This window comes from Canis aureus, chromosome 25, assembly GCF_053574225.1.
Source record: "Canis aureus isolate CA01 chromosome 25, VMU_Caureus_v.1.0, whole genome shotgun sequence".
NCBI classification, from domain to species: Eukaryota; Metazoa; Chordata; class Mammalia; order Carnivora; family Canidae; genus Canis; species Canis aureus.
Window position 1 is genome coordinate 41,821,504 of NC_135635.1, and position 25,689 is coordinate 41,847,192.

The window sequence follows — 25,689 nt, forward strand, 5'->3', positions numbered from 1 at the left end:
TATTTATTGAGGCTGTGTGTGTGTGTGTGTGTGTGTGTGTAGCATTATGCAGGTTTCTAGCACAATGCCGGTTATCGATCATGCTGCTTGAGACCTTTCTGTTGGAGTGGAGACCACCTCACCGTCCCTGTGATATTGCTGAAGATGGGAGGATTTTCCCAGGCACTGTCTTAAGGACAGAGGGATAATCTACAAAAACTCAGCACATTTTCTTTTTTAAAGATTTTATTTATTTATTCATGAGACACACAGAGAGAGAGAGAGGCAGAGACACAGGCAGAGGGAGAAGCAGGCACAGGGGGCCTGACGTGGGACTCCATCCCAGGTCTCCAGGGTCACGCCCCGGGCTGAAGGCGGTGCTAAACCGCTGAGCCACCCGGGCTGCGCACAGCACATTTTCATACTTCCCAACCAGTGAATGAATTGGCGTGATCACCCAGACACCAAGACAGGAGGACATAATAGTTTGGCAATCTGGAGGATGTTCGCATCTGTCAAGCACTGTGTGAAATTCTTCTCACACATGCTCCATTGACTTCTTACCACAACACTGTGCAGTGGGTATTATTATACCCACTTTTTAGATAACAGAACCACAGTTTGGAGGGTTAAAACAAATTGCATGGGCTCAGACTGCTAGTACCGGTGAAGCTGGGCTTCAAACCCAGGTCTGCCCAACCCCAAAGCTCTTCGGCACTGCTTTCTATCATGCCCAGAAAGAGCACACCAGCTGTCAGGAATGCTGCAGCTACAAGACAGCCACGAAGACCACCCTCCTCCCTCTGCCGTTCCAAATACCACCTCATGACCCACGGTGTGAGTTGTGGCCTCTCCATGCCCTGCTGGATCAAGGCTTGTCCCTCACCAGTCACTCAGGCACCCTCCCCCAACAAGGCCCAACATCCCCTTGTAATCTCTTCTTTGCTTATAAACCGCAACTTCTGTGGCACTCTGCCTGCCTTCCCCAGTGTCTCTTGGATTTACGGCCTCTTTAACTGGCACCAGACATTTGCCTCTGTCCTCCTTTCGGCTCTAGATAGTCACTGGCCGTGATCCTGGGGGCCTGCTGACATTCAGCACGGCGCCCTGGCCGTACCTCACCATCAGCCCTGGGACCTCACCTGTCTTTGAACCACTCACCCTGGGTGCTCACCATGTATTTAGTTTTCAAAGCCACAAAGAGAATCAGGAGATAGGAGGGAGAGAATAGGCCTGAGCTAACCAGGTAGGCCCCCCTCCCCGAAGGTCTGGGAACATTTACCCTCTGTGCCGCCCCATTTATCATTGCTCCCTAACAGCCGCATACCTCGTAGAAGTTAGGAATGGTGTGTAAAGTGTTTTGTTCTTCCTCAATACGGAGCACATGCTGACCACATGGTAGATTTTGACTCCTCACTTAGAACATGAATGAAACGAGCAAGTGAAGAATTCCTGACAGGTCGGCAGAGGACGGCAGCATAATACCAGTTGCTATAAGATGGTGGTTGGTGCCTGAATACTGAGGGTCTGGTGTGGGGGAGAAAAGGACTTGGGGGCACTCATGAGACAGGTTGGCGTAGAGGCTGAAAACATAAGCTTTGGAGTCTGATGGGGTTTGGCTCTGAACTCGGCCACTTCACTGCTGTGTGACATTGGAAAAAGTGACCTCACCTTCCTATGCTTTCGTCCCGTCATCTGTGAGAAGGGCCATTACGATGATTAAATAAACTAATTTGTGTAAGTGCCTGGCACAGAGTGAATGATCCACAGAAGATCGTTCAGTGTGATTAGAGAGGGAGAAGGGAACAAAAAAGACTTTTGGAGGAAGATCACATTTAGGGAGCTTTGGAAGAGTGTCTGGTGATGTCCCACCTTGGCTCTGGGAACATCCATCCGTATCTTCATTGTCCTGGCAGAGACGCCTGGAGCCCCCACTCTGGTCACGGACTCTCTGGTTTCTGGGAGTGGTGGCAGCAGCTGTCTGCTGGGTGCTGGCAGGGGTAGGGGTCGCTGGGAGAGTGACAGTGGGGGGGAAAGATACAGGGTGGGGGTGCACTGCAACTGAACCGTTGGTTTATTTCAAGGTTGCAATCCCTCCAACCATCTCTTCCTATAAGTCGCCCTGACCCGAGGGCAGAGGAGCTGAACCCAGAGCAGATGTTTCCTCTCTTTCACTATCAATGGATGGCTTGGGGACATGGGGGAGGGCCACGGAGGGGGAAGGAAGTGAAGGCTCGGAGAGAGATCCCTTAGTTGGGAGCCCCTCCTTCTCCACCCTGGGGTCTGCAGGCTTGGACTGTCTGCACTCTGGGGTTCTAGGAAGCACTCAATGTGTGTGCATTGCATGGCCAAATCCAGGGGCAGAGCACACCAGAAGCAGGGGTGTGCGGTGGCCCGTGTCTGGGAGGGAACTTGCAGGCTGGTTGGAAGCTCCTGCCCAGCTCAGTGAAGAAGAACTATGGACTGGGGAGGGGGAATAAAAACAGTGCCCTGTGTCATGTGCACCTGTTGGAGAAACCACCTTTGTGGCAGGGACAGAAGCTTGGAGAAATCTGGCAGCTTCAAACCATCGCCACGATCTCTCTGGGCATCAGTGTCTTGTTCTGTAACACGGAGAGAGGGGTAATACCTCTCCAGATGACTTTATTCCTCCTGAGGGAGGACTTCCTGAATAGCAGTTGTCACGACACCGCTTTACCAGGGTGCAGGAGCAGCAGGAATGGGATTTCAGGGGGCACCAGCAGCGCAGGAGACGGCGCTTACCATCGGGGAAAGTGCCTACTGCTCTTCCACCTGCTGCACGCATGGAGGTGGCCTCCGCGGTGGGACAGGTGCGCCTCCCCCAGGGTGACTCCGAAATCATTGTGGGTGCCTAGTAAGCACTTCTTGGCTAGAGGTGGAGAAAAACAATGAAAAACTGGCACTTAAAATCTCCTGCACCAATTAATCATTTTGGGCACTTCGGTTTCATCTTCCCTGAGATACATCTTCTTTCTCATGCGAAGGGCTGTGAGGCCCTGGTGAATCAGGAGTGGGTCCAGCTGAGCCAGGTGGGTGTATTTTCTTGGTAGCCACCCCAATTTCTACTACTAAAGGTAAAGGAGGCGCCTCCATCTCTCTGAAGGTGCAGAAAAGCCCAGCAAAGTCAGTGCTGTCTTAACAGTGGGACTGAAAATGAACAGACGGCCTTGCAGTCTAGTGAATTCCCTGTCACATGGGTGTTCGGGGACAACACAGCACTTCCCATTCCACACACATCGGGCTGTGTGTGTTACCTTAGCCCCTGCACCAGTGTTCCAAGAGGAGGGCACAACTATTATCAGCCCCATTTTACAGACAAGGAGACTGACATTCCTGGAGATTAACTGGCCTCGGGTTTTGCAGCTCCACGTGGCCTTCTGAAAGCTTGGAAATCATGCCACTAGAGGTGGGCACAGGCTGCCAAAGGCGCCCGCCCAACTCAGTGGTAGTGAATTTCTCCACTGGAGAAGTCTGGAGTTAAACCTCAGAAAAGTTCGTATGGGTCAGCCTTACGACTGTGCTGGCCTTCCATCCAGGGCTGACTACCATCTCAAGCCGCAGGGACTGGGAGGGAGAACAGCAGGGACGGGGCGGGGGTGGGGATGGGGTGGGGACTGCATCGGGAACCAGAGGGCAGATGACAAATCTGACTCTTAACCTTTCCCACTAGTGATACTGAATGCCCATGTGCACGTGTGTGCATGTGTGTGTGTGTGTGTTTATGTGTGTGTGTATAAGAGAGAGGTTTTAGGGAGGGAGGGTATTTTCCTCCTATGAATCTTTCTTTTTCTTTCTTCCTTTCTTTCTTTTTTTCAGCAAACCACAGACCAGTTACACATTCTTTGGCAGTTTCCTGAGGATGAACTTTAGATTTTTGTGGAGAGAGGAAAGAGAGAGAAAGAAAAAAAAAGAAAGGAAAGAAGAAGAAAAGAAAGAAAGAAAGAAAGAAAGAAAGAAAGAAAGAAAGAAAGAAAGAGAGAGAGAGAGAGAAAAGGAAGGAAGGTAGGAAGGAAGGAAGGAAGGAAAGAGGGGAGGGGTCGGGTGAAAAAGTGAGACAGCAGCGCGCAGCACACCCTCCACACACGACTCCTGGCAATAAGGAAGTGAGACTAGATCTTTTTCATGAATGGGCTTAACTCAGCCTTGCTGAACTTCCGCTCTCCCATTCACTAGCATTCAAATTTCACCTTCTGACCATCCAAGGCAGCTGGCTGCTGGCCCAGGAACTAGAAGCGGTTTGAGATCATCCCCCTGACCACAGGCAACTGTGTGCTTACAAGAATCTTCTTTTCTGAGCTGGTAAATCCAGAATGATCAGGATGTTTACAAGGATGCCAGATTCGAGGGGCACAGACCCCTGGATCCCCACCCTCACCCCCACCCCCAGCTACCTCAAGACTATTGCTTACACCCTGGGGAAGGTCAGAAATTGCAACAGGCAGTGCATGCAAAAGAAATGCTCCCGCCCAGGAGCTGGCTCCCGGAAGCCTTAATGCCTGCCTGAAAATTATGCTGGGGGAGAGCAGCCCATTTGGAAGAGGGCACTTTAGAGTTTTCCTTTTGGGGCTGTGGGGCAGTTAGCTGTGGCTGGTGGCTCTTGCAGGGGTATTCTTTCATTTTGGTGGGAGGTTGGTTGAGGAACAGGGAGCTCTCAAAGCTGCTGTCTTTTTAAAATCGGCCTGGAGGTTGCAGAGGGTTTGTCTAGGCAGTGGAAAGAGGGGCTGCGGGGTCTTGAGCAAGCCATTTAATTTTGCTGTGCCTCAGTTTCCTCATTGGTAAGGATGGGTCCTAACACCTCCCAGTGGGGCCTCTGGGACTACTGAATGAGCCGAGGCAAAAGACAGGGCTTCCCAGTGCAACCTACCCAGGCCCATGGGCTCTCAGATTAGAGAAGCCCCTGCTGCCACTCCTCAGGGAATAAGGAGCAGCTCTGCAGCCGCACGCGACCGGGATGGTGGCTGCCCCAGACTTCTGGTGAGCGGGCTGGAAGGGGAGGAGTGCAGGGATGGCCTGTTCTGGGCTCCAAAGATGGAGGAGGAAGGAGAAAGGTGGGGGGGGCAGACACCCCACGGGAGGCCGAGTTGCCCTTTCCCTGTCTGGCTCTCTCCTGTAGCCCCTTCCAGTGGAAGATCGAGCAGATAAGGAACATCGTTTTCCTGTGCCCACCCTTGTTCCCCTGGTCCCCGTGCTTGGACGGGCGAAAGGGGGTCCCCAAACGCCGCGGTCGGCCGAGTGACCTTCAGGGCGCCTCTCCACTTCCGGGCCAAGAGGCTCTCCTAAGGCCAAATCCAGGACAAAGTGCTGGCGAGCTGCATTCCACTCCCTGCAGCTGCTGTGCCGCGGGGCTGGGCTCTGGGCACTGGGAATGGACTCGGAAATACCAGTGGGCTTTGTTGGGCTGATTACTCACAGCAAAGGAATGACATCCATTTCATCGGACTTTCTAGGAACTGGCCTGCAGCTGGAGCGTCCTTGTCCCTCGGTCCCTCTCCAGCACGGAGGCCGCTCGCAGAGGCCCGGTGCCGGGCGGGCGCGCAGCTCACGGTGGCCTCGTGCCAGCGGGCCCGGGAGGCACTGGTGCGAGTCTCGGTCAAGGAAGTTGGGCCCTGGGGCCCCCTCGCCGGGATAACTGGAGGCAGCCTTTCTCGACGTGTGTTTCTGGTCTTCTCTCTCCCTCGGCTTTCGTCTCGTCTCCCAGAGCAAAAGGGGGCTGCATCCCAGCAGGGCACAGTGGGGGAAGGCCCGGAAACTAGGACGAGTGTGATGTGGCTGTGGGACAGGCCAGGCCCGTGGGCCCTGCGCACCTGCGCCCCCCAGGAGCACGAGGAGCCCCGCGGGGATCACCAGCTTCTTCCCAGCTTCCACGGTCAGCAGATGGCAGAGCTAGGACTGAAGTCCACGTCTGCCCAGTTAGGAAGTGTGTGGGTGTCGCCACCACTTGATTTTGTGTGTTCCGTATTAGCTCTACTTCTATGAGAACGAGATGAAGCACTCCCTGGGGGGAAAGGCCACGTTGTATTTTTTTTCTCTGTCTCTACAAGATACCCAGAGCTTGTTTGAGAAAACAGCTGCCAGAGTATGCTGAGGTGGTGGCAACCCAGCTGTCTGAGGAGGCTGTGGAGGCCACAGCAGCTGGAGGGACCCTAGAGCAGCCCGGGAACTTGTACCTCTGTCCAGGCTCCTCTTGCACCTGTACTCCCACCCCTCCCGCTGCTGTTCTCAGCTTCAAATCATTCCCTTCCCATCTTCCTCGTAGCCTGCCTGCCTATCGGTGGCTCTTGCAGCCTCAGGGCCTCCATGACTGTCCTCTCTTTGCAAATGCCTCTATTTATCATGAGCGCTGCCACCACAAGACTGACCTTCTCCCCACTCTTCTTTCCCCCGTCACGATGTTTTTGTTTACTACCGGCTTCCACATATCCCTCTCTCTGTCTCTAGGCTCTGGACCACCTCATTCTCTGGATCCTCTCAGAGTATCTCCCATTCCAATGTCCCGTCAGAAGCTCTGATGGCTTAGTAACTATCCCAGCTAGACATTCCCATTGGTGAGGCTCACAACCTACTTTCAGGCAGCTGGCATTCTACAGAGGATCACAAGAGGCCATTGGTGATCCAAGTTGTGGCCAGGGCGGCAGCATCACGTGGTAGGAAGCATGTGGAATCAGTCTGATTATCCTCAGTTGAATGATGAGGGATCCAAAGCTCAGAGAGGTTAAGCAACTTGCCTGAGGTCACACATTTAGAAGACAGTGGAATCTAGAATCTAAATTAGAACACAAGTCATCTGCTTCAGAAGCCTGAGAATTTTCTGTTCTATTGTACCCTCAAGAAAAACTTAACTGGGTCTGGTTTGTTTTTTGTGTTGAGAGTCATTAATTACATTTTAAATTACAGAGAGATTATAATTTCTACAAGGTATTTCACTTGGTAGAGATTCTTTCACCTTGAAACTTCCATCATTCTGAATAAATGAAAGCGTATTATCATGAGTGTTAATGTCAATTTTAAATAAAACCCTTAGCATGAAGTCTGACATAGACTTGCTTGATAATATGATTCATAATTGTTTTGTTAATAACACCCTGATGATTGCTGTTTGAAAAAAGATAAAGCAATAGAATCACTAATAATAATACTGCAGAAACCTATTTAGTCCAAAACTGACATGAGAGCACTGGCCTTTGGGTTAAGAAGCTTGACTCTTTAGCTGCTGTCAGCTGGCTATGTGGCCTGGGGCAGGACGATGACCCTCCATTGAAAAATTAAAACGATTTGACCCTCCATCAAATGAGTGGCTCATCCCTTAGACACAGACACGGGGCTCAGTCTAAATAATCTCTCTGACTTCCTTCACCTCTGATTCTTGACAAATCTAGAAGTTTGGCTACGTAGCCTTGTAAGGGGCTGAAGTAAGTATGGAAACAAGTTTATAGTGAAGCCACACCAATAGACTTCCCCACCCCAGCAGTTGGGGTGGCCCTCACTGTACCTGACTGCGGGGACACACAGACGTTCTTGCTGGAACTCTGAAGTATTCTTATCTGAACCATGCTAACTAGTTGACCTTTAGGGACTCAAAAACTTCCTCCACGTTAGGGCTGACATACACAGGTCTTACCAGTGGCCAAGGCCACTCCCTCTGTTCTCATCTGTTGGACTCTGTGGGCAACAGAATTTCCATCCGCTCGAGCAGCTGCTGATAGCTGCAGGGTCTGGGGTGGTCTCTGTTAACCTGCCAGCTGCTTAAACAGCAGGCAGGAGGAGCTTCCTCTGGGTTCCTCTGGTCTGCAGCTGTTCAGAGCATCACTGAACAATGGCTGACTTCCACAACAAGAATGTGTCAAACCCAATTTTTTTTTAAGGCAGAAAATTATTTCAGGTTGGCTTATAAACTGGCCCAAATATGTTCTCTGAGATATGAAACATGGTGATAAAGTGCCCCCAAATAATGCCTCATACATAGCAAGCCCTCTGATGATAATGTTAGCTCACTGTTGTTAATGTCAGATCTCGCAGAATAATGAGATTAAAATGATGATGACATCCAAACTCGACTAACTCTTTTAAGACCAGCTCAGATTCCCCTTCCTCCAGGAATTTTTTCTGGACTCTTCAGCCTATATTCATTTCTAGCACTCACTCACAAACTCATTCATTCATTCATTCATTCATTCAGCAAATGCTTTTCAAGTGCTTGGGGTTCTAGGTGTTGAGGATCTCCTGGCAGACCTATTCTAGTGGATGAAGACAGATAACAGACAATATACAAATTTTAAAAAGCCCAATAACATCTATTCATTCAGTCAATCAAAAATCTTACTATGTGCCAGACATAGTTTTAGGTATCAGAGATAGAGGATTGAATACAACAGACTTGGCTTCTCAACTTACGGAGCTTTCTTTTTGGTGGAGAGACAGACAATGAGCAAATGGATGAAAAAGTTTAGACATGGTAGATGTTTGAAGAAAATGCAATAGGGGCCTGTACCTTTGGTGAAAGAGCAGGGAACAGGGTGCTGCTTTAAGCAAGGAGGTCAAGTTTCAATTATTTCTAGAGAAGTCAAATCAAAATGAAAACTTGTATGTGATGTGATGAGCGCTGGGTCTTATACGCAACTGATGAATTATTGAACACTATATCTGAAACTAATGATGTACTGTATGTTGGCTAATTGAATTTAAATTAAAAAAAAAGCAAAAAGGCAAAATGAAAAGTTGTACTGCACTCACAGTCATATTGTTCAAGACCTCTCCCACTTAAACATCCCTGGAACATTGGCTTATAACGGCCACTGACTGTATTGGAAGGATTTCTTAAGACTTTGGCAGAGAAGAGGGAAAGCTGCTCTGTAACTTGATTGAAGATACTTCGGCAGGGTCTCAGCTGCAAAGTCTTAAGAATCTGGGGCTTGTGGGAGCAGGGGCAAGTGCCGGGCAAGTGGTGTAAAGGAGCTTATGGCAGGGGCACTGTACACTCTAAAGACCTACTAGAACATGAAGTCTTGATTTCCAGTGAAAAGCATTGAATGACATCATGGGCAGCTGGAGCAAAGCCTGGCTCTTTCCCAAGCCTGCCATCTGATTTTCAGTCCTAACGAACCACTGCCTCACTTCTGTATCAAGATTTTAACTTTCAGAACACTTTTCTTGTAAGCTTGAGGTTTACAGCATCCTTGAAAGATAAAAGTGATAAATACGATTATCTCTGTTTTTGAGAGTGAGGAAGCAGAGAGAGAAAGGTCAAAAGTCTTATCCAAGGCCGCCCAGTAAGTTGGGGGGAAAATCAGCATTAGACCTCATTCAGAGCCCTTTGTTCTTCCCACTTCCGGGCTTATCAGGACTCTCATTTGCCAAAGTTGCATGAAATATGCATCCATTCTTAATTCTTTTGTGCATTTAGAATAATTATCTGACTTGAGACTTCTTTGCAGAATAAACTTTCCTTCTCTTTGACTCCCTAGCTGCTGCCTGGAATTTTTTGTCTTCGGCCCCAACTTCCCACACTTCTGGATGGTGGAGAAGGAACCAGTAATGATGGGCAGTGTGGGAGGTAGACACTTGGGGCTACAGCTCAGGACAGCTGTCCTTAATTATGGAAGGGTGCACAAGAGCCCCCAGGCACACCCTGCTCCACCCTGTTTGCTGAATTCGGACTTGAAAACCTCACCAAGTGCATTGACCAGCTGGGACAGCTGCTGGCGGTTGGGCTGGTGGAGACCTACTGTAGGTCCCAGGCCTATCTTCCATCTTCCCCTCCTGGGTTTCCTTCCCCTTCAGGAAGATGCACCCCAGTGGATGTGGGTGGGCAGTGCCTTGTGAACCATGTGGAAAGAGGGCCATTTCCTATTCCTATGCTAATCTCCTCACTGGTCTCCTAACGTCTTCTCTCCATTCTTTCCATTCCAACATCCACAAAGCAATTATAGTAGGCTTTGAAGACACAGAACTCTACTTTTCTCCCCTGCTCAAAACCCCATGAGTCCCCCACCCTGCTCCTTGCCCCCTTATCTAAGGACAAAGTACCTCTTACTCAGCTTCCAGGTCACAGCTTAAATGTCACCTTCCTTGATTCCTTAGACTAGATTATATTCCCCTTTATATAGCATTTCTTCACTTCTATGAGATAGTAGCTGTCACAATTGTACTAAAAAAAAAAAAAAAAAAGCTAATCTTTTAACCCCTTAGAAGGTTCTCCTCTGCCCCTTCCCTCTCTTTGCTTCTTCCCTTCTTCCTTTTAGTAACATGATCTGTCATAGTGCCTAGGACACTGCCTGGCACTCCACACGTCTGTTGAGTGACTGAACAACCCACTTGCCTGAAGGGTTGGGAAAACTTTTAAGATCTTTAAATCTAGGGCAGCCCTAGTGGCTCAGCGGTTCAGCGCCGCCTTCAGCCCAGGGTGTGGTCCTGGAGACTCGGATCGAGTCCCACATTGGGCTCCCTGCTTGGAGCCTGCTTCTCCCCCTGCCTGTGTCTCTGCCTCTCTCTGTATCTCTCATGAATAAATAAATAATCTTTTAAGATAATTGAATCCAATGTGTCTCCTTGACAGCACTCCTGCCCAATGTATCCCATGTCTGCTTCAATGCCACTGTAGGGGGCGACTTGCCTCTCAGGGCAGCTGATCAATCTAAGAGGGGACCAACAAGTGGTTAAATGTTCAGCCTTACTATGTTCCTTAACTCCTCTCTACCTTTGTTTCCCCATCCATAAATGGCGGTTATAATAACACCCACTTCACAGAAATGTTGTAATTATTAACTGAGATCAGGTATGTGAAATACAGTTTTTCACCATGATGGTTCAACAAATGTGAGTTATTATTATTATTACTATTATTATATAATCATCATCCCAGAAGGTGAAATTTTCTTTATGTCACACTGTTTTGTTTTATTTTTAAAGATTTATTTTATTTATTCACGATAGACACAGAGGGAGAGGCAGAGACACAGGCAGAGGGAGAAGCAGGCTCCATGCAGGAAGCCCGATGCAAGACTCAATCCCTGGTCTCCAGGATCAGGCCTTGGGCTGAAGGTGGCGCTAAACCGCTGAGCCACCGGGGCTGCCCTAAAGTCTTTGAAGACAGTATCTTGTTGACTGGGTCCTGTCTTCTCCAGTGTACCATGGGGCAGGTATTGTACCAGTTACAGTCTTCTCACTGTCTTTGCCCCCCTTTGAATAATCCCTTTTTGTCTATGTTCCCTCACTTCTCCGGCCATCCTAGAGATGAAAAAGGGGCTGGCCCAAACAGATCCGGGACCATGGGCAACAGAATAGAGTGACAAGGAATTATGTAGTCACTGGACACAGCCAAGGTGTGAGAAGCTTTATGGACTTTTTAACAAACCTTCGGGTTCTGAGTCTGTTACTGTGAGATGGGAACTGAAGGAAGCAATGTGGGGAGACCCGGTCTGATCTCAAGCAAAATTGATCTACTCCAATCCACCATTTGTTTTCTTCCTACCTTTTTCTTTCTTTCTTTCTTTCTTTCTTTCTTTCTTTCTTTCTTTCTTTCTTTCTTTCTTTCTTTCTTTCTTTCTTTCTTTCTTTCTTTCTTTTTTACCTTTTTCTTTTTTTAAGGATATAACTTAGGTGCCTACATGCTACTCCAGCTTACAATATAGAATGTCTTGCCTAAACAACCACCAAACCTGTGCAGATCCTCTTTTAGGAACTTACCAGTCTTTTAAAATACGTTTCAAGATCTTTTCTCTCATGAGTTAAAATACCATATTAGTTCCTGCTAAAGTGTTAATGACTAACCTCAGTTCCCCTTCCTGCTTGGCATCCCCACCCCCTGCCCCCAAGAATTGGATAAATTTGAATTTTAGAATAAATTGCAGGGTCAATGAGGAAGTTAATTTTGAGCAGGTGGAGACCTAACCTAGGGCTGTCCAATTCACAATGTGTAGGTAGCTTCCTACTGCTCCTATGCGTTAAGCTAACCAACCCCACAAATACGATCTTGTAGAAAGGAGGGCCAATCCAGTGAAGTCAGTTAATATGAAGACCGCCATCTACTGGCTGATGGTCACTAATGGACCTATTGGTGTGCTCAGTAAGTTATAGCTGCTGCATGGAGTTCCCTGATTGGAATGCCTGAATGAGGAAGACAGGGAGTGTCCCCCCATTCTTTTACTCTAAACTTCCTTTTGTCTTATTCTTTTATTGTACTTTGATTCCTTAAGATACATAACATGTCACAGAGCCTTTGAACTGAAAGGGATCTTGGAGCTGAAGGGTATACATGTTGTAAGCCATTAACACTTTAGTATAAATTAATACATCCGACTACCACCAGTCCAGAAATTGAGCTGAAATTCTAAGGGGATGGAAACTGGTTGTCTTCCTTCCTCCTTTCATTCCTCCATGCCTCTTTTCTTTTCTCTCATTCCTTCCATCTCTCTCTCTCCCTCTATCTCTCCCGTTTCTCTGTCTTATCATTGAATATAGAAGTCTGGCTCAAGAACAAAATATTAGGGATCCCTGGGTGGCTCAGCAGTTTGGTGCCTGCCTTTGGCCCGGGGCACAATCCTGGAATCCCGGGATCGAGTCCCACATCAGGCTCCTGGCATGGAGCCTGCTTCTCCCTCTGCCTGTGTCTCTGCCTCTCTCTCTCTATGTCTATCGTGAATAAATAAATAAAATCTTTTTTTTAAAGAACAAAATATTACCTATGAATAGGAAAGAAGGGCAAACATTTTTATTTACCAAGAGATAACTGTGGACATTTTTAAAAGGTCTAAGTCCATTGGCCTTACTTACCCTAACAAAATTCATTTGTGCCTATTTCTGAATCTCTGAAACAAATGCAACTCCTCCTGAAATCTCCCCAATCTTCGAGATCCCTTATTTCCAGTTCCTTCAACCCCTCTAGCAGTCTCCTACCTCCCTTTCAGTAAGAAGTGTAAATATTTTTGCCATATTCTTATGCACCTTTCATGTGTGGTGTGTTTGTTTCATGTATGTCTCCCTGGCTTCTTGTCATGGGCTATTGCTTCCTGAAGACATTTGACTTCTCTTTCTTAATACCTCACCATTGCACTAAGTATAAATTCAACACTGCTGCTTACCCAACTAGGTACGTTCATTGGTTAGGGCTCAAACAGTACTGAAATGATGGACAAGAAGGTCTTTAAGTTCAGATAACATTCTAGATACACCTGCTTCTGTGTGTGTGGGTGGCAAGAAGGGAAAATAATGTTTACCAGCTGGAGTGTGAGTGTGCCTGAGGAGACATGAAGACTTACCAAGGGATATTCAGGCATGAGTTGATTTAAGGGAATCGGTTTCTAGATCCTTAATTCCATTTCTACCCTTCCCTGAAGTTGATCTGCTTGACAACACACCCGCATTGGCTGGTTCTCTGTTCTTGCCTATTCTTTCTCAATAGCTCTTTGCTCATTTTATAAAAAAGAAAAAATTCATTAACTTTTATTCATCCCCAAACTTATTATGGTGCATTAAGGCAAGTATAAAAACCTTGATGGCATCAAGGGGTAACTGGGAATATTAAGGAAGACAACATAAAACTCGAAGCTTTGTGTCTTTCCTTGTCATATACAGATTTCTGTTAAGGGCAAAGCATGGCATTAGAAATGGGGTACTTTGCCCCATTTGGAAGATATTTTGAATTCAGATATATTGCACAATGAGCTAGGAAACGTGATATTTTTTGTTTAATGAATCTTCTCATCCATATCCCAGTGATTGTCAAACAAAATACTGCAATCATGCAAATCCCATAAAAATACAGTGAGTGAAGACAGGAAATAGGCAAGGTGGTGGTACATTACTTCATCCAGGTGATATATGATAAATTCATGGTAAGAGTTCAAGCTCTCTCTCTCTCTCTCTCCTCTCTGTATCTATCTGTCTATCATCTTAGAATGTAGACTGTTTGCTGTGAGGACATATATTAACACACTGATTTGGATTACAAGATTAAAACTAAGTGTGATGGTTTTCTTTTTTGTTTGGATAGAGAATAAATCTACCCTGGGTGATTACTTTTACAATGATAATTACTTTCAATGATTAGGCTATGATTTGTGAGTATTTGTAAATGATTGTGGAAGTTATTCATAAACTTTGTTAAATCTGAAGCTTACATTTAAAAAATCTACATTTTGAAAAGTTTGACAATAATAAAATTAAGAATATGATCATGTAAAATAATTTTATAAAAGTTGTTGGCATATGTGTGCTGAAATTAACACTATTCAATTTATCTTACTCTTTCTAAGTGTATCAAATTAGAAGGTGCCACCAAGAAAAAGAATAGTAAGGATACTAAATCTTTTGATGAGTCCAGGTAAAGCATTTTAGTGACTCTTCAGAAGCAGAGAAAGCTAATGACTGCAAAGACTGAACACTAGGTATTTGTAAGTCAGATGTTTTCCAATTCTTTGCTTTCAAAGATATCAGAGGAGGACCTAATCGAGTTGTCAGCTGATAGATTATTAAAAATAATTCTTGATGATAGAGCTGTATGTTATGTTATTTTTGGCATAGAACTTGGAAAGAGTTCAGAGAGTTAAATCATATTGCTATAATAAAACTCCTTCCAAACTTATTTATGTGAACAAAGTTTCCCAGCACTACTTCTATAAAAATGAAAAGCAGGAATAAAATAGATACTGATGCCTGTCTAATTCTAATAGCAAGTAATATCATGCATGGCTACATAAAGCAATTAAAATTAAAGCCTTAATCATTTCATTAAGAAATAATTTTCCAGTAAAAAATTCTTAATTGAACTTCTCATTTAGAGGAAATAGATTCACGTGTAGTTGTAAGAAATAATGCACAGATATCCTGGGTAGCTTTTATCCAACGGTAACATCTTGCAACACTCTAGCACAATATTATAACCAGGACATTGATAACAATATAGTCAAGATACAGAATATTTCCATTACCACCAGGATTCTTCAGGTTGACCTTTTATAAACACACCTAGCTTTCCTCCATCTTGCCCCTTCTTAACCACTAATTTGGTCTTCATTTCTGTTATTTTGTCATTTCAAGAATGTTTTAGGATAGAATTATCAACTACGCAACCTTTTGGGCTTGGCTCCTTTCACTCAGCAACGTTCCCTGGAGGTTTATTCAGGCTGTTGTGTGTACCAATAGTCTGTTCCTTCTTACTGTTGAGTGATACGCCATGGTATGGATGTCCTACGTACAATCTGTTTAACCACTCACACAGCGAAGGACATCTGGGTTGTTTTCAGTTGGGAGCTATTACAGGAAAAGCCTCTATAAATACTCATACACAGGTTTTTATGTGACTAAGTTTTCACAGAAGTTCCCTGGCATAAATATCCAGGAGTCCAATTGTGGGATCACATAGAGGTTGCATGTTTAATTTTTAAAAAGCGCCGAAGGGTCTTCCTGAGTGACTCTTACCCTTTTTCGTTTCCACTAGCAACGTATGAGGGATCCAGTTTCTCTGCATCTTCACTGGCAGTCAGTGATCTTCCTTTTTTAAACGTGTGGTTTTGTAATAGACTTTAAATTTTAGGATCCGTTTAGATAGGTAGAAAAGTTGCAAAGATAGAAGAGAGGTCCATGCAGCCCTCACTCAATTTCCCTTACTGTTAACATGTTACATCTGTCTGGTCCCATTGTCACAACTAAGGAATCAACATCGACACATCACTTTTAACTAAATGTCGCAGTTTATTTAGGTTTCACTAGTTTGTTCCTAGTGTCCTTCTTCTGTTAGGGGATTCCACCAGGGGACCACATTACTTTTATCTGTCGCATCTCTTTTGTCTTATCTCTGTAACAGTTTCTCAGATTTCCCTTGTTTTTAAAGACCCTAACAATTTTGAAGTGCACCGGCCGGCCGGGTAGTTTATAGAATATCCTTCAATTCGGGTTTGTTTTGTTTTCCTCAAGGTTAGCCTGAGGTCGTGGGTTCGGGGAGGATTACCACAAAGAAGAGGTGCCATTGTCATCACATCATACCAAGGGTGCTTGCGATCATGACTTATGATGTCAACCTTGATCACCGGGCGAGGGAGAGTCTGTCAGGTTTCTCCACTGTTGAGTTACTCTGTTTCTCCCTTTCTGTAATTTTTTTTTTTCTCTTTAAAAGCAGGTTACCAACGGCAGACCACCCTCATGGGGTTAGGTGTTAATCTCTACCTCTTTGAGGGAGGGGTTCCTGCATAAATTCTCTGGAATTCTTCTTTATGGGAGATTGCACTTAAAAAAAAATTACTAGACATTATTTGTTAGAGCATTTTTAAGGTTTCAGAAAAATTGAGAATACAGAAAGTTTCCATAGACATATTCTCTTTCCTCCTTCTCTCCCCTCCCCAGCATATAATTTCTCCTATTATTAACATATTCCATTAAGGTGGTGCATGTTATAATTGGTAAACAATTACTGATACATTGTTATTAACCAAAACTCATATTTCACATTAGGATTTACTCTTTTATAATTCTTTGGGTTTTAATAAATGTATAATGTTACATATTGCCCATTAGAGTATTAAAATACAGTGTACAAAATAGTTTCATTGCCCTAAAAATTCCTGTACACCCTCCCTCTCACCTTGCAAATCCCTTACAACCAATGATTTTTTATTTTTATTTTTATTTTTTTTAAATTTTAACCAATGATTTTTTAATTGTCTCCATAGTTTTGCCTTTTTAGAATGTCATGTATTTGGAATCATAGAGCGTGTAGTCTTTTCAGATTGATTTCTTTCACTTAGCAATATGATTTTAAGGTTTCTCCATGTCTTTTCATGTCTTGATAGCTCATTTTTTCTTATTACTGAATAATAATCCATTGTACGGTTGTACCACCACTTGTTTAGTCAATTACCCACCGAAAGATACTCATTATTTGGTAATTATGAATAAGGCTGCTAGAAACATTTGTGCACACAGTTTTGTGTGGACACAAGTTTTTATTTATGTGGGTAAATAGCAAGGAATGCAATTACTGGATTGTATGGCAAGACTACCTTTAGCTTTGTAAGAATATGCCAGCATGTCTTACAAAGTAGCTGTACCATTTTGTATTCCTACCAGCAATGAATGAGAATTCCTATTGTTCGATCTCCTTTATGGCATTTGGTGTTATCAGTGTTTGGGGTTTTAACCATTCTAATAGATATGTAGTGCCTGTTTTTTAAATGTACATTTCCCTAATGATGTATTATGTTGAACATATTTTTATGTTTATTTGCAATTATATATCTTTTTTGGTGAGGTGTCAGATCTCTTGCCCACTTTGTAGTTGTATTGTTTGTTTTCCTATTGTTGGGTTTTAAGAGGTTTTTTGGGGGTGTATTTTAGATAATAGTCCTCTATCAGATGTGTGTTGGCAAAGATTTTCTCCCAGTCTTTGACTTGGCTTTTCATTCTCTTGAAAGTGTCTTTCATAAAATAGAAGTTCTCAATTTAAATGAAGTCCAACCTATCAGATTTTTTCGTTCACAGACTATGTTTTTTGTGTTATATTTGAAAGTCATGGCCAAATATTATCTCATGTAGATTTTCCTCAGGTTATCTTGTAGACGTTTTATAGTTCTGCCTTTTACATGTAGGTTTAATGATCCACTTGGAGTTAATTTTTGTGGAAGTCGTAAGGTGTGTTTTTTTACATGTAGATTACATTTTTTTTTTTGCATGTAGATGTCCAATTGTTCTCAGTAATATTCATTGAAAATACTGTCTTTTTTCCATTGACTTTCCATTCATCCTTTACCTAAGATCGGTTGAGCATATTTGTATAGGTCTCTTTGTTTTGTTCCACTGATCTATTTGTGTATACTTTCACCAACGCCACACTGTCTTGATTACTGTAGTTTTATGGTAGGTCATGAAGTCGGGTAGTGTCTATCTTCTGCCTTTGTTCTTCAATATTGTGTTGGCTATCCTGGCTTTTTTGTCTTTTCATGTAAACTTAGAATCAGTTTGCTGATATTCTCAAAATTAGTTGCTGGGATTTTGAATGGGATTGTGTTGGCTCTATAGACCATTTGGGAGGAACTTTAATACTTGAACAATATTAAGTCTTCCTATTTATGAATATGGAATATTTCTTTATGTTTTTATGTCTTTGATTACTTTCCTCAGAGGTTTTTTTTCCTCATATAGATCTCTTTTACATTTTCTTAGATTTATATATAAGTATTTCATTTTGAGGCATGCTAATATAAATGGTAGTGGGTTTTTAATTTTTAAATTCCAAATATTCATCGCTGGTATATAGGAAAGCAATTGACTTTTGTATACTAATGTTGTATCCTGCAACCTCTTTATAAACACTTATTAGTTCCAGAAAGCTTTATTTTGTTAATTCTTTGGGATTTTCTACATAGATAATCATATCATCTGCAAACAAAGAAAGTTATATTTCTTCCTTCAGAATATGTATACCTTTTACTTTCTTTCTTCTTTTATTAAATTATCTGGGAATTCTAGTATGATGTTGGATTGGAGTGGTGAGAGAATATATTTATTTTCTTGGATCCAAGTGTATCTTATTTTAACTATCCTGAAGAGTATGCAATGATAGCTCATGATTTTACTTGCATTTTCTTTGTGGCTAATGATATTGAATATCTTTTCAAGTACTTATTTGCTGTCCATATATTCTTTTTGGTACAATGCCTTTTCATGTGTTCTACCCATTTTCTAATTGGATTGGTTTTTGTTTGTTTTACTTGTTTTTTACTGTTAAGCTCTGAGAGTTTTTTTAATACATTCTAGATACTAAGTACTCTGTCAGTTTGCAAATATTTTCTTCCGATCTTTGGCTTGACTTTTTATCCTCTTAACAGGGTCTTTTGCTGAGCAAAAATTTTAAATTTTGATAAACTCTGATTTATCAGCTTTTCCTTTTATGGATCACACTTTTAGTGTTATGTCTTAAAACTCTTTGGTTAGTCCTAGATCCTCATGATTTTCTCTTTTTTTTTCCTAAAAATTTTATAGTTTTATAATTTACAGTTAAATCTATGATCCATCTTGAGTCAATTTTTGTATAAGGTGTGAAACTTAAGTTGATGTTTTTTTGTTTTGTTTTGTTTGTTTTGTTTTTAATATATCTATGGCTGTCCATTTGTGCCAGCACCATTTGTTGAAAAGGCTATCTTTTCTCCACTGTGTGTCTTTTGTACCCTTGACAAAAAGGAGTTGGACACATGTTGTGGGTCTATTTTTGTGTTTTCTGTTCTGTTCTAGTCTCTCTATGTCTATTCTTCCACCAATAACACACAGTCTTGATAATTGACTTATTGCACCTATAAAGCAAATCTTGAAATCAGGGAAAATGGTTTTTCCTAATTTCTTTCTCTTTTTTGAAATTGTTCTGGCTGTTCTAGTTCCTTTGCCTTTCCATGCAAATTTTAGAATAATCTTGTGACTATTTGACAAAAATCTTGTTGGGATTTTGGTAAGAAGTATGTGTACCTGTATATCAATTTGGGGAGAATTGACATATTTGCTGTGTTGATTCGTACAGTACATGCACGCAGCATGTCTCTCCATTTAGATCTTATTGATTTCTTTCATCAGCATTGTATAATTTTAGGCATACATGTCCTGTACATGTTTTGTTAGATTTATACATCAGTATTTCGGCTTTTTGATCAATTGTAACATGGCATTATATTTTTTCTTTTGGTGCCCATTTGCCTATATACAGTTTATGGGAATCAATTTATTGATTTTTGTATGAATATCTCATAGTCTGTGACCTTGCCAAACTCATTTATTTGTTCGAGGTAGTCTTTTGCAGATTCCTTGGAATTTTCTGCGTGGACAATCATGTGATCTGCAAGTATGGGTAATTTTATTCCTTTTTTCTGATCTATATGATTTTTATTTTTTTTCTTGCCTTATTGTCCTGGCAAGAACTTCTAGCACTATACTGAATAAAAGCCGTGAAAGTAGACATCATTGCCTTGTTCCCAATCTTAGGAGGAAAGCATTTTAGTTTTTTACCTTTAACTGTGATGTTAGATGGAGGTGTTTTGTAGATTTTCTTCATCAAGCCGAGGAAGTTCCTCTCTATTCCTGTTCTTTTTTCCTAAAAATTTTTATGTTGAATAGATATTGAAATTTGTCAAATGTTTTTTATGCATTGGTGGATATGATCATACATGTTTTCTTATTTTCTGTTTTTAATATGACTGATTACATTGATGATTTAAAAATACTGAACTAGCCTCACATTTCTGGGATAAACCCCACTTAGTAATGGTGTCTAATTCTTTTTATATGTTGTTGAATTCTATTTGCTTATTTTATTAAGAACTTTTGTCTATATTTATGAGGTTTATTCGTCTATAGTTTCCTTCTTTCCTTCTTTCCTTCCTCCCTCCTTCCCTCCCTCCCTCCCTCCCTATCCTTTTCCTTCCTCCCTCTGTCTCTTTCTTTCCTATTTTCTTTCTTCCATCTTTGGTTAGTTTTGGATCTTGATAATTATAGCCTCATAAAATGAACTAGAATGTATTTCCTCTTCTATTTTCTGGAAGAGATTGTGTAGAATTGGTGTTAATTTTTCTTTAAATATTTGGTAACTTTTTCCACTGAAACCATCTGGGTCTGGAGATTCCTTTGGGCAGGAGTTTTAAAATTATGAATTCTTAATTGTCATATGGTTTTCCAGATTGTCTTTTTTCATCCTGGGTGAGTTATAATTTTTATAATTATTTGAAAGGTTGTTTTTTGAGATATTAATCTATTTCATCTAAATTGTCAAGTTTATGAGAGTAGAGTTGTTCATAGAATTTTATTATTATTTTGATGTCTTCAGACTCTGTAGTGATATCCACACTTCCATTCCTGATATTGGTCATTTATATATTTTCTCTCTCTTATTATTTTTTCTTTGTCAGTCTTGCTGAGGGTTTGTAAATTTTATTCTTCCTAGAGAACCTGCTCTTTATATCACAAATTTTCTTTATTGCTTTTCTGTTTTTAAACTTCATTGATTTCTCTTCTTACCTTTATAATTTTCGGTCCTTCTGCTTGCCCTGGGGTTCATTTGCTCTTCATTTTCTAGATTGTTGAGGTGGAGATTTGGTTTATTGATATGAGACTTCCCTCTTTTCTAAAGTAAGCATTTAGTGCTACATACTTTCCTCTCAGCATTGCTTAGCTGTGTCCCACAACTTTTGATATGCTGTATTTCATTTCCTTTCAGTTCAATGTATTTTTGGATTTCCCTTGAGACTTCCTCTCTTCTCATGGATTTTGTAAAAGTGTTTTGATATTTTCCTGTTATCTTTCTGTTATTGATTTCTAGTTTGATTTCACTTGGTTGGAGGACACAGTCTATATTATTTCAATTCTTTTAAATTTTTTGAGGTTTGTTTTATGACCAGGATATGGTATGTGTTGCTACTTTTTATTAAAAGTTTCTCTTCTTACTGAAATGTATAATATTTTATATTTTCTTGATCAATTATGTACTACTAATAGTTGTTATTATAACATAACATAAAACAATAATTTTGACAACTAGAACATAACAGTTACAGGAGCTTCTGTGTGGCTCAGTTGTTTAGGCATCTGACTCTTGATTTTAGCTCAGGTCATGATCTCAGGGTTGTGAGATCCATGCTGGGCATGAGCCTGCTTAGGAATCTCTCTCTGCCCCTCTCCAGGCCACCTCCCTCAAGCTCTCTCTCAAAAAACAAAACAAAACATAACAGTTACAGGTATTTTGAAAAATTATGTTTTTGAACTTATTTTTGTTGAATAAAATTACAATAGGTATAGTAGAAATGCAATTTAAGGAGAAAGAAAACCATATAAAATTCTCAACCACAAAGAAGAACTCATTCATAATTTTTAAATGGATGATTTTGTATATCAAATAATTATCATAACTATTTTCCATTGGATCCATGTAAAAGTGTGACTTTGGAATTTTATTTTCAAATGCCAATATTTATAATACCCTGGAAATTATCCATCTTATTTACAAATTTAAACTTTTTTTTAAAAGATTTTTTTTTATTTATTCATGAGGGACACAGAGAGAGAGAGGCAGAGACACAAGCAGAGGGAGAAGCAGGCTCCATGCAGGGAGCCCGATGTAGAACTCCACCCCAGGACTCCAGGATCATGCCCTGAGCTGAAGGCAGACCCCCAATGGCTGAACCACTCAGGCATGCCTACAAATTTAAGCTTTTGATGTAAACTTTCAGATGTTGACTTACAAATGACAGAAAGAATAAATAACTTTTAAAATTCTGTATGTGTGTGGTAGGGCCAGGGTGTTAAGTAAGCAAGTGACAACTAAAGACCACTGCTCTGGAACACAACACTAGATCAGTGAGGAGGCATGGATGAAGAGGAGTATGTGATTAAGATGGTTTACCTTGTTGGGTATTTATTCAGTAGTTCAACTAGACATATTAAGTATCACTTATTATTATTTTTTTTTTAATTTTTTTTTTTTAAATTTATTTATGATAGGCACACAGTGAGAGAGAGAGAGAGAGGCAGAGACACAGGCAGAGGGAGAAGCAGGCTCCATGCACCGGAAGCCCGACGTGGGATTCGATACCGGGTCTCCAGGATCGCGCCCTGGGCCAAAGGCAGGCGCCAAACCGCTGCGCCACCCAGGGATCCCAAGTATCACTTATTATTATATGCAACTTCTTCTGCTAAGTGCTAAGAAGGTATAGGTGACTGATTCAAGGCCCCAGCCCTCAGGCAGATCATCACTTACCAAAGAAGGATCAGTAACAACACCGTTCCGTTGTCTGTGTCTAGCCCTGTCTTCCAGCCTTACTTGCTGCTATGGGACAATGGATGAGGATTTGTAGGGCTGTTGCTTTTTTTTTTTTTTTTTTAAGTTTATTTATTTTTTAAGTAATCTCTATACCCACCGTGGGGCTCGAACTCATGACCCCAAGATCAAGAGTCACAAGTTCCTCCAACTGAGCCAGCCAGGCACCCCAGGGCTACTGTTTTTTAAACCTAGACCATGGAACTATATATATAGCCCACTCCACACTTCCTATAGTTACCCTCCTGCACAGCACATCATTATCAGTACTAAGTAGTTCACATAGTGAGAAGAATAACAGCACACAAGCTATCAAGACTTAAACAAAGGAGTGCCTGGCTGGAGCTATGCTTCCTACTTCCTACTCTTGATTTTGAGGGCGGAGTCCTGAGTCCAGCTCCGCCCTCAGCATTTAGTCTACTGGAGATTCTCTGTCCCTCTACCCCTCCCCCATGCATATGCACGCTCTCTCTTGCTCTCTCTCTCTCTCTCAAATAAATAAATAAATCTTAAAAAAAAAAAAGACTTAAGCAAATTATGGTCAAATGGCTTAATCACAGAAGTTTGGCTTAAACTGGCTTACCAACAAAAGAAGTCTGGCTTCTCCGTGCAGACCTTTTCCACCCCAGGCCAGCTTGACTTCTTCCAGAGCAGCCACTGCTCCTTGAAGAAGCACAATGCAGAACAGTGAGGTGGGAGGACCTAGGACTAGATTCTTGTCCTAGCTGTAATTTTGTGTCACCTTAAGTAAGTGGCTCCCCTTTTTTAAGTCCCAATGTCTCTATCTGCAAAAGTAGGAGGTTGGATTGGAGATTTATGGGACCCTTCAGTCTGAGGACTCTGTGATTCTAAGTCTCTTCTGGCTGGCCCTATATACAGTCCCCAAGTTCCAAGCACACCTTAATATTTGCTAGAGTTTCTCACTCTGAATTATATTCATTGCCTTGTCTTTAAAAATTTGGCTCTTCCTTAGTCCAAGTCCCACCAATTTATTGTCTCCCCCTGCTTACTTTCTCTGAGAGTATCAATAGTTCTCCACATTTTATGCTCCAGCTATTTCCTCCAGCTGCCTCCCTCAGCACACAGGGTCTGTGCCTGGCTGTTTCTTGATTCAGTTCATACTTCCTATCTTCCAGAGTCAGCCAGGCACTTTCTAATTCCTGAGTCGTTATTAATTCATTAATGCGGTCCACACCCACAAGATAGCATTCAAGGGAAAGATTGCCTACACCTAACAACAGGCAACTCTTCCAAGCACCTTGGAGGTGACTCTTCTCCCCTACACAAAGGAGGCCTTTGGACCTCAAAGGCCGAGTGAGCCCTACTGAAGCTGAAATACTGTGGCTTTCGCATGTGATGCAGATTAGTCTTTAAACGTACCACTCAAGAGAATATAGTGCAAAGTCAGATAATCCAAGACTATATGGAATTTAAATTTTGTGTCTTTTGGAATTTAATCTTTTGTGTCTATCAGCCATCACAGTATCTGGGAGCCGTCCAAACACATTAATATTTCTCTGCACTATAATTGACAATTAGAGGAGCACCTGGCTGGCTCAGTACATGGAGCATGCGACTCTTGTCTCAGGGTCATGAGTTTGAACCCCACGTTAGGTATAGGGATTACTTGAAAAAAATAAAAATAAAATAAAATAAAAATAGACAATCAGGTACCAAGTGCACTGTACCATCTATGTGGTGTTCTTGCTAATGAAATGAACCTCATCAAGCTTTTCCAGCTATACGTTTGCAGGGAATACGGGAGATAGAAGAACAAGTCAAACACACTCCACAGAAGCAATCCAGCAAATCAGGATTGTGAAGCATTCGTCCAGAAAATGGACACAGTTTCTTTAATAATCAATGAAATGGAAAGGGAAAAGAGAGGATAAAAATGTAAATTAAGAAGCTTAGAAAACTTGAAACCAAATGCAGTACATGCATCTCGTTTGTATCCTGAGTCAAACAAGCCAATGTGAAGAGGCATTGATGACACAGAAGGAAAAATTAGAGCTGAACTGGGTATTAGGTGACACGAAGAAATGTTTATCTGTGTGAGGTGTTTGGTTTTGTGATTCTGTATGAAATCGCTCCTTCCACTCTCCTTCCCCCTTTGAGCTACATATGGAAGTATTTAGGGGAAAAAGACACAATGTCAGGAATTTTCTTTAAAGTACTATAGAAAAAAAAAAGAAGAAGAAGAAATGGTTAGATGGAGTAAGTATGGCAAAATGTTGGTAATTGTTGGACCAGGGGGATGGGAGCTCATTTCCGATTCTGTGGTTTTTCTGTATGATTAAAAACTTTCAGTGTAAAAAACTTCAAAAAAAAAAAAGATCTGGGAAATGCCAATGTTTTGGCATCAAAATGATACGTGACTGTTGGCAAAGCCCATAATTACACCTCTGAGTTTAGTTTTATGGCAGAGAGTGCGAGTGCTGAAGTCAGGACAAGATGGCAATTGTAGCTCTGTCACTTACTGGCTGCGTGACTTTAGACAACTCGATAAATGTCTCTGAACCTCATTTCCTTATGTGGTTCCTGTGGGAGCAAATGAAACATGCATATAAGGTGCTTAGCAAAATAGACATTTAGTCAATAGCTTAAACAGAAGCTACTGTCATCGTTAACCTTAAACCCAGAGCATCAGAGAAATCCTTTGTCAGGCGGTGCATCCTAGCTTGGGTTCAGAAAATAGAAATTCGGAGAAGTAAGATAAGAACCAGGAAAAAACGTGCCACAAGTAGCCCATACTCTCAGGGCTGCACGAGGGTTGGAACACCCCAAGGATGAAGCTGTGACTCCTGCAGGCGGCCTCATTAACCTCCAGCACCCTGGCTAAGGTAGGAAGGGGCAGTGTTCTGAGATGAGGCCCCGCCCAGGGATCAAGCAGAGAAAGGAGCCAATTA

General features: G+C 42.2%; 1 long non-coding RNA gene across 2 annotated transcripts; it reads right to left on the reverse strand.

Moving 5' to 3' along the window:
* Positions 1-282: 282 nt before the first annotated feature.
* On the reverse strand, positions 283-25,322 carry LOC144297396 (uncharacterized). 2 transcript variants are annotated; one of them, XR_013364427.1, is made up of 6 exons: positions 25,261-25,322; positions 23,364-23,443; positions 22,721-22,789; positions 6,564-6,763; positions 5,411-5,995; positions 283-2,869 (listed from the first exon to the last, which is right to left on the reverse strand). It is a non-coding gene; the product is annotated as an uncharacterized LOC144297396 (long non-coding RNA). The 2 variants fall into 2 exon arrangements; XR_013364426.1 differs by having other exon boundaries at positions 5,411-6,763.
* Positions 25,323-25,689: the final 367 nt, after the last annotated feature.